Raw genomic sequence first — 16,301 nt, 5'->3', positions numbered from 1 at the left:
AGATCTGATGTTTCTGCTCTCCTCACACCAAACAAAAACAACACACAAGCAGAGAAGCCCTTCTTACAAAGCTGAGCTAGTGAGTTAAGTAGGAGGAAAAGTAAACATACTGGTGCCAGTGTGGCTACTTAAAAAATACACTTACCAACAATCAATTACATATATTTGAACTGTGTACAGTTCCAGCCAGGACCACCTTTCTAAAATGCACAGTGATTGGCAAATTCAACATGCACTAGCATTTCAGGTGCCTGCTAACAAAAATAATAAACAAACAAGTTCTAGTCACGTGAGTGCTGATCATTACATTACTTTTTTTGTCAAGCTTCCAACTGTTTCCATTTCACATCCCCCCAACCATATTGGTAACATCAATAGATAAGAGCACAGCCAGCCAATAGGAATACATACATACATATTCATTCCTAAGTGACCTTTACTGACCTGGGAAGTGTGAACACTTTGTTTCATTTTCTGTTGGTGTTCGTTAGTTTCCAGTTCCATTTCCCATCCCCCCAACCATCACCTCAGTGGTAACCTTGGTAATATCAATAGATAAGAGGGCAGCCAGCCAATAGGAACACATATTCATTCCTAACTGACCTTCAGTGACCTGGAAAGTGTTTATTTGTATCATTTTCAGTTAGTGCGCACTAAATCGAGTTAGTGCGCACTAACTCGATTTAGTGCGCACTAACGGGGAGTTAGTGCGCACTAACTCGAGTTAGTGCGCACTAACACGATTTAACGATTTTTAACGATAAATCGTTAGAATTTCTATTGTATCGTGTTCTATAACGATTTAAGACGATATAAACATTATCGGACGATAATTTTAATCGTTGAAAAACGATTCACATCCCTATTCACTACTAATTTTACAACTTACCCAGAGTATCTGCTGCAGCCATAAGACATAAAAAGCAATTACTTTTCCTAGATTTAGAAAATATTACACATCCTATCCTCTCATTTGAGGGAGCAGTGGTAGTAAAATACTATGAGCCCTACGTACTAAGCACTTTTCCCATAGACACAAAATAAGAGAAAACCTAAAGGGGCCAGCTTTCAAAACTAAGCAGATTGTTGCAAGGTCTGCTGCTACTTTTCCCCATGGATTTTGTACCAATTCTTAAAGAGAAAGAACATTTATTATACCACCTCTGAGATCAACAAAGGAAGGAGCTGCAGGGATGGTACTTCCCTCCTGGCTGACTAACTTAAGGACAGGGATCTTGGACCATCTAGTGGAGACCCCTGAGGGTTTCTATACATATACAAGTAAAAATGGTTCTATGGAAAAGGAACTTGGATATAATAGATTAACAGGCACCACTAACTCTTGACGATACTACAATCTTTTTGAAATCTGGAATTTAGGTATACTGATGGATTCTGTCTTAAAAGTATATATTCAGATCCAGACAATATTGAGGAATGCATTTATTAAGCTGTGTCGGGTCTGACAACTTCTACTTTTCCTGATTCACTCTCATTTTAAAATGGCAATGTTTGCCAAGTAACTTCACAGCTAGTGAAAAAAATACTCTGATTATAGCAAAAAAAGTGAACATATTTCATCCTCAGCCATTTAACTAAACACTTAAAAGGTTCAGACTAGGAAAAATGCCAGTGATATTTGTTAAAGGTATAGCAAAGCTCTGAAAAGAAAGGAACTAGGAAAAAGTGAAAACCACATGTGTTACCATATGGATGTTACATTTGTATATCGGAAGAACTAGTGAAAAATTTGTATTCACTTCTGCCAAATATATTCCACAGCCTCAGAGCAATTCCCTACGAAGTGCGATATGATAAAGTAAATGCATAGCACAACATTTTGCAGATATTAATTCTTTTGTATATAATGTATCTATCATTTAAGTGAAATGTTACTGAAATTGCATTGGTTGAAAAATGTATCAGAATAAGCATTCTCCATGAATTGTTTACAGCATGGAAAATATTTTCCCAATAAAAATTAATCCTTAATTAATGACTTAAACATTGCAAGCAAGCAATAGAGAATGTTATGCCAAGTTTATTGTAGCAATATTCTACATACTACATGCTCATTAATATACAACCATTAAAAACGTTACTCATGTATGAAAATTTGATTACAAAGATGGATGAAAGTTTGATAACTCCTGCTTTCAGTCATTTTTCAAAACATTTTGAAAACACTTCTTGTTTTATCATTATTAAGCAAATTCAAAAGCATGCAGCGTTTTAAATGTTGTGAGACTTTTCTAATCAGCTCAGGTAGGAATTTTATGTTACATACTTGTCTGCATATTTTTGTATTTCCTTAACTTTTGATGAGGGCTTTACTGTCATGCATACTATGTTTTAAACTTTGCAGCTCTTATATTAGTTGGCCATCTTTATATACAATATTCTGTCACAGGAGATAATAAAAGATCAATGGAATGTTAAGATTTTATGCAGTAAAAGATTTCTGATATTTTCTCTGTAGGCCACGGAATATATTTTGTACTTTTTTATTCAGCTTGTTTTTAGCTACATATAGTTAAGTTTGGTCTATATATCTCATGTCATCTCCCCTTCACAATCCATGTTCAATTTCCCCTCATTCATCTGGTGCCCCCCATAAACCCCTTGTGCTCTCTCCCCATTAAACCGCTTATTCCTTTCTCACATCCCACAAAACCCTCACTTACCCCAGCCGCTCATTGCATCCCAATGAACCTCTCACTCACCCCAGTTCAATCCCTCCCCAACCCCACAAAGCCCCCACTTTCTCCGGTTCATTCACTGCCCCCTCCCCATGGTTCATTCACTCCCCTCCTGTGATCCTTGTTCTGTGTGATCACTCCCCTCCAACACCACCTGTATTCTCTTACTCACTGGCTCCGATGACAGTGGAAAAGGAGGAGGGCAGTTTTGGAGCATCCTCCCTCTGCCAGGGCCTGAGTATCATGATGCACTTTGAACTACATGACAACAAAATCCCTGGCGTAGATATAAGATTAAAATCCAACAAAAGTGAAAATGATATATATTGTTTCATTTTATTATGTAAATTAACTAAAAGCTTATAGAAACATGGGGAACCTCTCTATAAACTACACTGACTGTATATTGGACTCCAGGAGTTCAGCCTGTCTCGGGGGGGGGGTTTGGTGGGAATGACCAAGGAAGGAATGAGTATATATGACCATGTTAAAAGAAAAGCTGTAATTTGGGGAATGTAAACCTTATGTTCTTGAGAACTGGAATTTGGGAGGATCTAAAGGAATGTCAACTGAAGGATGAGGGACTGAACCATTGGGAATACTCTATAGTAAAGTTCAAAATGATTGTGTTATTGACTACTGAAGCCCATGAATTTTGGTTATTCAATATGGAAATGCTTACCCTTTGCTAAAAACGGACATAGTTGCTGGCTGGAAAGACATCCAGAAATAAAGTTTCAGCATCAGTGTTTTGAAAGTGGTGTTTGCAATGTTTTATTTTGAGCCATCATTTATGGGTAGGAAAAGGCCGGAGTTCATGGAGGAGAAATTGGTGGAGTTCTCCCTGTCCAGTCAAAGAAGAATAGATGTAGTACACTACCTCTCCAGCTGTCTCTTTACAGGTCTACTTCTCCATATGCCAACCCATTAAATACATTTGGAAAGATGATCCTTACCCAAAGGGGAAATTTTCCCATCATTTTATGTACCTGAGCCCAGGGTTACATCTGCAAATCTTAAGAACAAAGGTCCATCGTGTGTCTGACAGTGGCCAATTCAGGATCCCATAGAATAGGTTCAAGCCTTGCTCATAACCAGGAATAAGCAATGGTTTTCCCAAGTCTACATGCTTAAAAGTGGTTTATGGTGTCACTGTGATCAATACTTTGAAATCCCTGGCTCACTGCACCTTTGTTCTGACCCAGTATGGCTTTTCTTAAGTTCTTAAGATTTGCAGATGTTACCCCAGGCCACCGCACACTGAGCCAGGGATTTCAAAGTATTGATCACAGTGGCTTCAAGATCCTTTTCCTGGTGGTGATGCCAAATACAGAACCCAGCATTTTGTAACTAGAGTTTGGATTATTCTTCTGAAAATGCATTGCTTTGCACTTGTCCATATTAAATTTCATCTGCAATTTAGATGTCCAATCTCCTAGTCGTGCAAGGTCCTCTTGCTATTCTGCACAATCGGCTTGTGAATTAAGAATTAACTAATTTGTATAATTTTTATCTGCAAATTTGATAACTTCACTCAATACTCTCATAGTTCATTTATAAATATAATAAAAAGCACCATCGCAGTACAGAATCTTGGAGTACTTCACTATTTACCTTTCTCCATTGAGAGAAATGTCCTTTCAGTCCTACTCTCTGTTTCCTATCTTTTAGCCAGTTAACAATCCGCAATATGACATTTATTTATTTTATTTATTTAGATATTTTATATACCGTTATTCCAATGGTTTACAAAGTGACATTCATAGTTTTAATTCAACAAACAAATAATGATTGGTTACAGGGGTAATAGTCATAGATATGCATTAATATATATTCAAGTGAAATTTTCTAGTACATATTTATATTTCATCTAGTAAATTAGGCAATGAATATGGCAAATTAAAACAAAATTATAGTTTTCACCTCTTAGTCAATGGGTTCTTTTGATAATCTTACATTCTTTCTTTGATTCAATCTTCATGCCTCCTATCCCATGACTCTAATTTCTTGATGAGTCTTTCATAACGGATCTTGTCAAGCACCTTCTAAGAATCCAGATACACTATATCTACTGACTCATCCTGTTCACATATTAATTAATCCCTTCAAAACAATCTAATAGATTTGTAAGACAAGACTTCCGTTTGCTAAATTCATGTTTGCTCTGTCCCATTAATCTATTTCTATCTAGATGGCCAATAATTTTGTTCCTCAGAATAGCTTCTACCATTTTGTCCAGTACCAAACATTTTGCTTGAACATTCAGTCACCTAGATCCTGTGACCCTGCTGAATGCTTCGTAGCCATCTTCAGCTTAGCAGCATCAACCCTATTGATTTCTGACAAACTTAGCCTGTTGGTACCAACCTGGCTACTCCATTGCTGACAGGTTTGCTAAGTCATACTTCCTTAATCTGCCCCTTGTTATCGTAACAATTTTTCCATTCAATCTGCTCAAGAGAGAGCAAAGATTGTTGTTTGCAATTCTGTAGTCTCCCAATCCTGTTCCTACCACAGTCCTTTATATCTGTTACAAGCATACTTGCATTCTGTCACAGTACTTGTTTCCACCACCTCTGCTTCTAGTTTATTCCAGGCATCTACTCCCTTCAATAAAGAAGTACTTTCTTATGTTTTCCATGACCATTTTGACCCAACTTCATATCATAAACCCTTTTCCTTGAAATTCCTTGTATATGGAAAATTCTCCTTCCTGTATTTTATTTAAATCTGTCAAATATTTGAAAGTTTCTATCATATTCCCAACTTCCCTTCTTTCCTCCAGCAAGTATATTTTAGTGTGTTAACTTTTTTTTTGTGTTGCAGGACCTGTATCAGTTTAGTAACCCTTCTCTGAACTGCTTCCATCCTCTCAGTCTCCTTGTGAAAGTGTGGCCTCCAGAACAGTACACAGTACTCAAGATGAGATCTTGCAAGTGACTAATGTGACCCAGACTCAAATTTTGGTCCATGAGCTACTAGTGTTTTTCTTTAGCCTCTACTAAAATGTCACTTAACCTCTACCTACCTATGTGAAATAACGGACTGTGTTTCAATGGTAGCTGGTGGAAAATGAGGATTGTGCCTTTAAATATTGGGGATGACACAGGAGGACAGTCAAGACCGGTGGTTCAATTAGGGGTGGTTGCCCATAGCACCAATCCTTCTCGGGTGTTAAAATTGTCAATGCAGCCCCCTCGCTGCCTCAAGCAAAAGCAAGGCCTAGTGTGTTGGTGGCAGCCAAAGAATAGATAAAGCAAAGCCAGGCATGGCTGCCAGTAGACCCCATCTCTCTGTCAACCAAAGAAAAGAGAAACAAAGCCCAACAGAGCTGCCAGTGGACCTTATTCTCCTGGAGGCCAAAGAAAATTGAGAGTGGCCCATCGTAAGTGAGCGAGATGGAATGTATATGTGTATATGTGAGTGAACATGAGAGTGACAGAGAGGGTGCATGGGTGTGTGTATGTGTAAGAGAGAGAGAGAGAATGAAAGCGAAGGGAGCATGTGTGTGTGAGAGACTGAAAAAAAAGAAAAACACCTTACATCCTGCTGGCAGACCCCATCCTGCTAGCATCCACAGAAAAATGAATGCAAAGCCCTCTATGAATGAGCTTGCATGAAACAGAAAGAGTGTTTGTGAGAGAGGTCATGTGTGTGTATGAATGTAAGTACATGCGTGTATGTGTGTGTTTGTGAGAGAACGCATGTGCACAAATGAGAGAGGCATCTTGTGAGAGAGGGAGTGTGTATACGTGAGGAGTGTGTGTAAGAGAAGGAGTATATGATAGAGAATGAACATGTGTGTTAGAATATGAGAAAGACAGAAGAAGGTTTGTGCATGCATAGTAATGGAAATCACAAGTTCCCAAGTATGAAGAGAGAGGGATTATTTTAATCCTTATTAGTTTTAATTATTGGGTGTTTTTTGAATTGTCTGCTGTTTTGAATTATTTTATTGGTGTTTGGAAAATGTTTAAAATTGTTTACATATTTTTAATTATTGCATGTTTTATTCATCAGCTGTTTTAAAATATTCCTTTTAGTATGGTTTTACTATTATGTTGATGTTTCATATTTCTTGATTTTATTGTTGGATGTTTTATGAGGCATGGTGATGCTTTTGTTTTTCCATACTGCATATAGTATCTGACTTGTTGTAGTTTCCAGTTTAGTTTTTGTCTTCAAGTTTCTATTTATATTATGATACATTTATTCTGTATTTGGTGAGGGTCTGTCTGTGTTCTGCATGTGTTACCAAGGTGAAGTATTCGACTAGCATGTGGTTTCTGTTTCTGTTTTTTCACTCCTATCTGATGTTGTAACAGGCAGTTCCTATTCACATCTGGTACAATGAAATCACCTATAAGCATAATTACCCTTTGCATTTTGGGGATGCTTTTTACGCCTGAATCCAATTCCTTTCCCTTTGCTAAGGATGGTATAATGCTTCCATGTTCAGAAAAATTCTGTTAGCCTTTTCCATGGAAACCCATACTAATTCTGCTTCTGTCTGCTCTCCCTTTATTTCACTAGCTACTATTATGTTCCTAATATAAAAAGCCACTCCCTTTTCTCTACTCTGTCTCACATAAAAGGTAGGAAGTACAGAGTTGGTGACTGCATAAATCTGTCTAGGTAAATGTTAAGGATGTGCATGGCCAAAAATGTTGTTTTCTTTTTTTTTTTTTTGTTGCTGTTTCCGAATGTGTTTCAAATCAATGCACCTCTCTAGTCTGCTTCTGTCATATGTGAGTGAACATGTGAGTGACAGAGTGGTTATGGCAAAAATGACTGAGGGAGAGGGAAGAAAGAGTAAGGAATGCCATTGGGGATCAAAGGAAAAACGTAGAGGACAGATGCAGAAAATGGTGAGAAATGGGGAAAATGTGGTAAAGAGTAGAAGAGAAAATTAGTGATGGACCTGTTGGGGTGGGGAGGAAGGTATGCTGATGTTCAGAGCTTGCGAGGAACACAACAAACTGCAAAAAGTATGTTTCAGTCACTTGGTGGTAGAGGATAGATAAGAGGACTGTGTTGTAAAAAGGATATGTGAGCTATAAATGTGGGTAAGGAGAGTTATAGGGAAGAGAAATTGTGTATTGCAAGACAGGCAAAGACATAAGGAAGAAGGGAGAAAATACCATGGCTCATCTGTTATGATACCTTGTTACACGTTTTAAAATTGTACCGATTGCTATTGTATTGCATCAAAGCACAGGGGTAATTCATTGACTCAATGCACTGCTTAATGGTTTGCAGCTTTTTATCTTTTTCTAAATAACTTTAAATGGAACAAAAACCACAGCCGTATTTCAGATAATGAATGGAAAAAAAAAAGTACCGTATATATATGGGATTTGTGATCAGACCAATTTCCATATTCTGCATCAGACCAGTCAGCTTCATTTCCTTGCATGGAACTTAACAGAATGATCTGCATTGTTTATTTGGTGAATCACTGTGTAAACCTTAGCCATTTTAAGGTATGTATGCATATACAAATCAAATGTAACTGTGATTACCAAAGTCTAACAGTGCAACTTACATTTGGACTTTTCTGTGATTCAACTAAACCTAACTTGATTTTTAAGTTGTGTATACATTGCATGGTAATTATTCAATAGTGTGCACAGCTATCAAATACCAAAATATTTTCCACTGGTTAATATCATTCTACAAAGTGATTGTGGCAATAGTAAAGAAAGTAATCATATTGTTCCTCTTCAATTCCCTTAACTTCATCCTGGCAATACTTGTCTGATTAGTGATCAAGTGTGACTGGCCAAACCTGTTCTCATCTCAAAAGTTGTTTTTTTTAATGTAATCAATGCTCTACTGATGATTACATTTCATATTTTTGAAAAGTAAACACTGCAATCTAAAAATATTGAAATTATTTAACCTTGTTTGTATCCACACACTGTACATGAATTTTTAAGGCTACAGTACTAAGACTGAGACTGATTCTTGAACTATAGTGTTACATAGCTAGATATCCATGAGCCATACAGTGATCAAATTTATTTAGAAATACAGAACACAGAAACATGATGGCAGAAAAAAAGACTGTATGGCCAATCTAGTCTGCCTATCCACTGAACTAACTTAGCTTTACAATTCCCATCACTCTCTCAGAGATACCCTTTGTTTATCAAAGAGGTATTTCCTGACATTACTCCTGAGTCTACCCCCTTTCACCCTCATCCTTTGATGACTCTCGTTCTAGAGCGGGATGGCCAACTCTGATCCTCAAGACCTACAAACTGGTCAGATTCTCGGGATATCCACAATGAATATGCATGAGATATATTTGCTTGCACTGCCTACATTGATGCAAATCTATCTCATGCAAATTCATTGTGGATATCCTGAAAATTAGGTCTGTTTGTGGCTCCTGAGGACTGGAGTTGGCCATCCCTGTCCAAGAGCCTCTTTACTTTTGAGAGAGGCATGCCGTCTGTGCATGGAAACCTTGAAGGTATTTATATGCTTCTCTAATATCTTCCCTATCTTAACTTTCCTTTAGGAGACACATGTTTAGATCTTTAAGTCTGTCTCTATATGCCTTAGAACGAAGACTACTCACCATTTTAGTAGCCAGTGGATCAACTCCAACCGTTTTATATTTATTTATTTTATTGGGAAATTTCTATGCTACATATACAATGCTCTCTGCGGCTTCAATAAAACACAAAAATAATTCAGATAAAACAATAAATAATACAAAACCTTACAATAAGATACAGTCTCCAGGACTCTATACAGTATTCCAAATCAGGTCTCAACAGGAACCTATATAAGGGGAATATCACCTTCCTTTTTCTGCTGACAATTCCTCTCCTTATGCAGCAAAGCATCTTTCTGGCCTTTACCATTGCTTTTTCCATAATTCCATGGTTCATTAAAATGATGGTAGTTTACACATTGCATGTAGAAATGCATGTTCATTTATAGCATGGCTGCATGAAATCTAATGACTGGTGGAAGATCTGATACATTTTTATGGGTTTACTCTATTCGACTGTGTATCCTTGTTTCAAAATCCTGGATGTTTAATTAATGTATGAAGTTGACTACTATTCAGTATCATTTAGCATCTATTCATTCCAAAGAGCAACAAAATCCCAAATTTTGTTTTCTCTAGCCCTCAAAAAACTAGGGGTGTGCAGGGGAGAAAATGCTTTTAGTTTCTTGGTTTTTATATTGATATATATATTGATTTTTATAGGGGATTTGAGAGAAACGGGCAATAGGCCCCTCTACTACTTCCTTTTTTTTTTTTTTTTCTATTTTACATCTTTTAAAGATATCCGGATAAACAGCAAGTTATCCGGCCCACAAGACTGGATAGCTTAGCTAGATATAGTTCAAAATCAGCTAAGTTAGCCGGATAACTAAACCCCTCCCAGAAATGCCCCTGGAACGCCTCTGTTCTGTCTGTCTAAATTATAGTCAGATAATTACTTATCTGGCTATAGTTCTGTTGGATAAGTGACTGAAAATGGCCAAACTGTAAGTTATCAATCTAAAAGGCTTTGAAAATGGACCTTGTAGTGTAACCCTCTCAACAGTTGATCTCCAGTATATAGGGGCCACTTATAATCCCAGGGCCAATCTTATCTTCCTGCCTTGTACACATCGGATGTTGACCACTGGAATGCCAGGGTTCCTCCAGCAGTGAGGAGGTCAAACCTTGGGGACCCTAGGTGCACGAGGATGGGGATCCCTACTCAGTTTATCCAGTCCCTCAAATTCCATTCGATCTTTCTCACAATAATACTCACTTCTTGATGTCTCAGCAGACTTGTTGTTGCCCTTGAAAATAGCAGGCTGGACACTTGAAATCATGTTTAAATCAAGCGTTACTGTAACTCATGAAAACTTATAGGACTTAGAAAAAAAATCACAAAAAATGAACTTTGCAGTTTCTTGGTGCAATATCAAAGAAATATCAAAGAAATCTTCCAAGTGCCTTAATCCTCTCACCAAGTGCCAAACTCTCCGCCAGTTTCCCTTCCTGGATGACAGAAAAGTTAAAGAATTCTCTCCTCAAAACATAGGTAGGAAGGTGATGGTAAAAAGGATTTCTCCTCTCCAAAAATAAGGAAAAACTTCTCCCAATTAGTTCTTACAAGTGGACAACTACAGTCCCCACTTAAGCTGGATAAAGGCAAAGTAGCATCCTATCCCATTCCCCTCAGAAGGGATGATTGCCCTCCTGAGGCAGGAGAAGGTAAAAAAAACCCAAAAACAGTTATATCAAAAAGTAAAAACTTTCTCCTCTTCTCTTCTCACTCAAGGAAAAGGTCCCTCTAGGTCCGTGAGGGCACCAGCAAGATCACAGTCCTTCTTTCCTCAATTCTATAGACTGTGGGACCTACTGGATCCATCAGAAAACACACTGCTCTCCTACCAAAATGAAAAGCTACAACCAACCACACATTGGACATGCTCAACCCAGTTTATATAGGGGGAGCCTGATGAATCTCAGCACCCAAAGCAGGGAAAAATCTTAGGGTTAGTCCAAAATTTCTAAAATATCGCCTTTGAGATTGGAAAAGGGAAAAATTAGTAGGACGGGAAAAAAAAGTCCTCCCTAATATTTATCTTGAGTATTAATGGACACTTTTAATGAGATGCAAATGAGGCATGCATTATTGCAGACATAGGTACAAGTATTTGAGTTAATGCAGATAGTAATACTAAACAACTTAATTACACCTTCTTCTGCCATCTTCTGAAAATTGCTCCTCCCTATATAAGGGGCTGGTGGAGTACAAGTTGATAAAGAATCTTCACTGTACCCCTTGCCGCCAGATTATCAAAATGAAATTCCGCATGGTTTTCCTTTGGAAATTGGCTTGCTGCTCTGGGGGTCCGAAAATGTGCCTCAAAATGACTGAGCTGCCACTTTTTATTAGGGATGTGGAAGGTGAAATTTTCATTGTTTTGGGGGGTTTTTTTCCGTTTTGTTTTGTTTTAGCCTGCACTGTTTCAAAATATCATGACTACAAACAAAACAGGGCATGTTAACATGAAATAGCATGCACTGAACTTGTAATGCATGCTATTTCACTATAGCTCAAATGCAGGCTATTTTGTGTTTTAGTGCTTGTTATTTCGAAGTAGTGCACGGTAAAACAAAACAAAACTGACTAACAAAAGTGCACATCCCTAGTTTTCATAAGTAGATCTTATGTGTTCAAAAACATGTTGAGTAATTCTTGCCATCCTGATTAAGGTGGCTGTGTGTATTCTGAGGTCGTGACTGTTGCTGAGGTTTACCCATGGTATATTAGTATGTATATAATTTCAATAGCAATAACTCCTCTATATGTAAACAAATGTCTTTTTTTGTGGTAAAATTTGAAAGGCTTAGTTGGGAACTGTGTGAGTAAAATTGAGGTTTATGTGGATAGAATGACTGAATGTGTTTAAGTGGATTTTCAGCTGGCTAAAATGTACTTGCATGTTTTAATAATTAAAAAGTGGCATTCCTGAGGGCACAGTCTGATTAAGGGAAAAATTGTGCATATATTTATTTAAAAATATGTGCACACTCAACGTATAAACTTCATGCTCCCTTTAGAGAGGACTTAAAGTGCATGCATATTTTTTATCTACATAAATTTATCTATTTGGATTTATTGCTCTCCTTTTAGAATAAGGAATTCATCCAAGGAGTGGTACAATATATATGAAAGCAACAACATATTGGAAAGCATCATATCAGTCACTAGAGGTGCCACACCCACTAGGTTAACAGATTTTTTAAGATATCTGCTTCCTGCGAATCTCACTATTCCATTCTATGACATTGTCCTGCATTTGGTAGGACTATGCCATATTCAGAACACCTATTCCATCATCTTGTTATAACACAATTATCTCTGGTGTGATGGCATCAGTTGAAGAGGAAAAGAAGAAAGAAGAGAACATTGTCCAAGCTGCTCTGAGGCCTGGGCTCCGGGCCTGGACTTGACCCTAGGTTGAGGCCTAGGCATTGGGACCTGGCCTCCATGTCAGTCCCCAGCATTGGGCCTGGATCTGGGCTGAGACCCCAGTGTCGAGCCTGGGCCTGGGTCAAGGCACTGGCATCAGGCCCCAGCTTCTGGGATGCAGCACAGGGTCTGGACCTGGGTTGAGACCCTGGCATTGGGCCTGGACCCTTCTCTGGCCTAGGCTGGGGTCCAGGCATCAGGTCCTGGCCTACAGGTTGGGCACCTGCATTTGGCCTGGGTCTGGTCTGAGGCCCTGGCATCGGGCCCTGGCCTGCAGGTCGGGCTGCGGTGTTGGGCCCTGGCCTAGGACGAAGCTAGGATTTTATGGGTGAGTGGGAGGGATAGACAGGATGCCTTGGGAGGCCCTGTTTTCATTTCTTTATCTGTTTTTGGGGGGTTTTTTACTTCATTTTTTTCACTTGAATGAAGCAAATCAAACATTCCATGCACTGAAATTTGTGGGAAAAAAAATCTCCCAAAAACGAACCAAGAAACTAAAAGCATTTTCTCCCCTGCACACCCCTAGTTTTTTGAGGGCTAGAGAAAACAAAATTTGGGATTTTGTTGCTCTTTGGAATGAATAGATGAGCTGTGCACCCCTCATCCCCTAATCTCCTCTTAAATGACTAAAACTTTTTTGGTATCTGTGGGTGTTCCATCCCCTGGTTCTTGAAATATATATATATATATGGTGCTGCCCTGAACCCTCCCACCACCGCAGTCTGAAGGGATTGTGGTGCAACTCCCCACCCCCTGCCTGAAACAGGATTTGCTGTTTTTAGTGCAAATCCCATTTTGGGCATATCACAAAGCATAATGCTAGGAAAAAAAGGTGTAGTTATTTCCGGCATTAAAACCCACAAAAATGTGTGTTATGTTATCGCACACAACACTAAGCACCCCTCATTTTAATTTACTCTGCCCTAACTCCGCCCAAACTCCTCCCATTCAAGAAAAAATGTAAAATTTGCATAGATATATCGTGATGCATTATTGCGAGTGTTATGGCGTTATCCCTGGTGATAGGGTCCTAACGCCCACGATTAGTTAAGTTTTTTAAAATTATCGGGCTACATGTAGCAGGATAACTTTAAGCAAGCATATTCAGTGGGACGTTTCTCTCGCTGAACATAAAGGACAAGTTATTTGGCTAACTTTAACAAGATAATTTGTCCTCTAATCGGCTTACTGAATATTGGGTTCCATATTTCCACATTTTAATGACTGACATTAACGCACTTTAGTAAATTAGCTCCCAAGAAAAGGGACGATAACTTTTAAACAGGCATGTGGGCGCACATGTGCATGCATTTGTCGGCCCGTACCCAGAAACATCGCCATTTTAAACAAGCGCACGTTATAAAATAGTTTGACCGCGTGCATGTGTGCACAATTTTAAGTGGACTTGCGCCTTTGAGTGCAAATGTCATTTCTACTGCGTAAGTGGGGGGATTTTAATAGTCATGTGCACCGATGTCTTCACCAGTTTTCCCAGTTCACCCAGGTAAGTATTAGGACTTCCAAACCTCCCTAATTTAACAGCCTCCCTTCTCCCCTGTTAGCCCTGACCCTTAAAAACCTGCCAATCTGTCTATTTATCTTTATTTTATAACTTGCACGTCATTCATAGCAGAAGTAAAGTTAAAATCCAGGAACACCCATGCCCCTCCCAGACCATGCTCACACCCCGCCCCTTTTTTTGAACTTTTCATTTGTGCACACAGCGGCAGGTGTGCGTGCATCCAGCCAGCTTCTAAAATCTGCTTGGCGCGAGCTGGCCGATTTGGGTGCACATCTCCCAGATTCGGCACGCACTGGGCTTTTAAAATTCACCTTTAAATGGGGAGATCTGAAATTTTTGATCTGATGGCTTCGTTAATCAAAGTGACCTAAATATAAAACACAAACCGAAGAGAAGTAAAACTTTCTTTGGGTAGCTAAATTCTTCTAAAGTGTAAACAGTAAATAAGGTGATGCTCATCATTAATTTGCTGAGTGGCTATGCAATCTCCTGGCATATAGCTTTTGTGCTCTCATGTGGCTGATGAAATGCATTGAAAGTAATCATTACTAACCACTACATTAAGATATTGTATAAGGTGCACAAGAAAAAACATAACTGCTTAATCAATGTTCTCATTATGTATTATAAGTTTGAACTAATGAAAACCAGAACGCCTCTCCAGTCCTGAATCTGGGAGACACTGAAGGAGTTAGTGTCAGTACTATTATATCTTACCCAATGCTTAAATTTCACTGTGTCTTACAAAAGAGTTTGAGAACTCAATAACACAATGAAAACGAATGTTATTGATTACTGTAGCCAAGAGGAGACTGAAGGGGACAATTATGAGACAATATGGCCAACTGCAGAGGCAGAAGATGAAGGTGGGGATTTTAAATGGGATACAGTAAGCAAGGATATGATTCAGAACGAAAGAAAAAGCTCATGAGAAAGAGGTTTCATGAAAAAGGAGTTGCAACAACATGAAGAAGCATGAAAAAGAGGAAGAGCATTAACTTTAGGGCAACACTTCCAGAGAAGGGAGAAAAAGAATCATGAGCAGTCAAGCAAAATGGACCAGAGGCTTAGGTTTTGAGGACCGTGAGTAAACATAACCTAGAAATCATAGGTTGAAATCAGAATACCGCCACATCTTTTCTTTATCAATTACCGTATTTTTCGCTCCATAAGACGCACCTGACCATAAGACGCACCTAGGATTCAGAGGGGGAAAATTTAAAAAAAAAAAAATTGTGCTAAACCGGCTCTGCGTCTGGGCGTCTTATGGAGCAAATTAGGGGAGTGCATAGTTTTTTTTTTTCTCCCCATTTTGTTTTCGGGTCTGGGGAGGGCCATTTCGGTCCACTCCCCAGATCAGAAAATTTTTCTTTCTGTGGGAACCCCCAAAACCCCCCCCCCCATCCCAACCCTTTAAATTAACAACCTCCACCCCCCTGACCCCCCCAAGACCTGCCGAATTAATTTCCTGCAACCCCCCACCCTCCTGACCCCCCCAAGACCTGCCGAATTAATTTCCTGCAACCCCCCACCCTCCTGACCCCCCCAAGACCTGCCAAACGTCCCTGGTGGTCCAGCGGGGGTCCAGGAGCGGTCCGGGAACGATCTCCTGGGCGTGAGCCGTCGGCTGCCAGTAAACAAAATGGCGCCGACGGCCCTATGCCCTCACTATGTCACTGAGACCGACCGCTGCTATTGGTCGGTCTCAGTGACATAGTGAGGGCATAGGGCCGTCGGCGCCATTTTGTTTACTGGCAGCCAACGGCCCTATGCCCTCACTATGTCACTGAGACCGATCGCTGCTATTGGTCGGTCTCAGTGACATAGTGAGGGCATAGGGCCGTCGGCTGCCAGTAAACAAAATGGCGCCGACGGCCCTATGCCCTCACTATGTCACTGAGACCGACCAATAGCAGCGGTCGGTCTCAGTGACATAGTGAGGGCATAGGGCCGTCGGCGCCATTTTGTTTACTGGCAGCCGACGGCTCACGCCCAGGAGATCGTTCCCGGACCGCTCCTGGACCCCCGCTGGACCACCAGGGACGTTTGGCAGGTCTTGGGGGGGTCAGGAGGGTGGGG

General features: G+C 39.6%; 1 protein-coding gene across 4 annotated transcripts in view; it reads right to left on the bottom strand.

Moving 5' to 3' along the window:
- The window catches only part of DYSF (dysferlin), a 731,032-nt gene that overhangs the window by 131,072 nt on the left and 583,659 nt on the right, over nucleotides 1-16,301 (bottom strand). The gene's annotated exons all lie outside the window — the stretch shown is intronic.

Source organism: Rhinatrema bivittatum, chromosome 1, assembly GCF_901001135.1.
Source record: "Rhinatrema bivittatum chromosome 1, aRhiBiv1.1, whole genome shotgun sequence".
In the NCBI taxonomy this organism is placed as follows: Eukaryota; Metazoa; Chordata; class Amphibia; order Gymnophiona; family Rhinatrematidae; genus Rhinatrema; species Rhinatrema bivittatum.
The sequence above is the reverse complement of the archived record's forward strand: the minus strand, read 5'-3'. Positions and strand labels throughout refer to the sequence as shown.